Source organism: Homalodisca vitripennis, chromosome 8 (genome assembly GCF_021130785.1).
Source record: "Homalodisca vitripennis isolate AUS2020 chromosome 8, UT_GWSS_2.1, whole genome shotgun sequence".
NCBI classification, from domain to species: Eukaryota; Metazoa; Arthropoda; class Insecta; order Hemiptera; family Cicadellidae; genus Homalodisca; species Homalodisca vitripennis.
Genome location: NC_060214.1, coordinates 102,139,048 through 102,139,995, shown reverse-complemented (window position 1 = coordinate 102,139,995; position 948 = coordinate 102,139,048).

Sequence of the window (948 nt, the reverse complement as noted above, 5' to 3'; positions counted from 1 at the left end):
TGTGTTGATTTTTTTTTCACTTTTACACCTTGCATTGGAATTGTTATCGTACTAAACAAAACCCACTGCTACGTTTTCGTTAAAACAATCGGATCTGGTATTCCACAGTTGATGGAAACATTTAGTTGTTTAAGAGAAACATTTTATTTCCTAAGACTCACAGCCTTCTTTCCAGAAGTTTATTCAAACACAAAAGAAAACTAAAAAGTGCCTGGTTTCTAACAACTAACTTCTGTTTCACGGGAAAATATAATGAGACGTTGCTTTAATTATATGGTTAATTATGTATAAAAGTGAGTTACTCTACATTTTCCAAATAAATAATCCCAATCTTTGCACTAGCTTCTCCATGTCAGATTCCACATTGCTTCCAAAAGGACTCCACTTGCAACCTTGGCATGAACAGGGAAATGTTTCTTAGGATCTGTAAGATAGTCATTGGATGAAAACTATATCCTACCAACTTATTCTTGTGTCTTATGTTATGTTTTAAAGGCCTCTTAGAGGAAGTGTCAACTGAACACTGATATAAACAGAAACATTTCTATCAGCACCTCTGAGATAACTTATGGTTATTTCGAAAATGCAAATACACGCACTCTATGCTCTGTCACTGATCTAGGACTAATTACATATTCCACAAAAGATAATTATTTACCGACATACTGGTCCAATCCTTACATCATTACAACATGACTACCGGGTGGTTGCCTTCTTTTATGTGAATCGTATATTTTTAAATATAGTCTCGGAAGTATCAAAGGGCAAACATAAATAAAAAGCATATATTGAAAGAGATCAAGTTGTACAACATTTTCCTTCTTTGATTGTGTAAAATTACAAAATAAGAAAATGTAGTTTACGGTGTCTACATGGTATAAAACATTGTTTGTGTAAAACAGGTTTCTTAGTCCGTTTGTCTTTGCCTTTATTCATGTAACTCGTGAG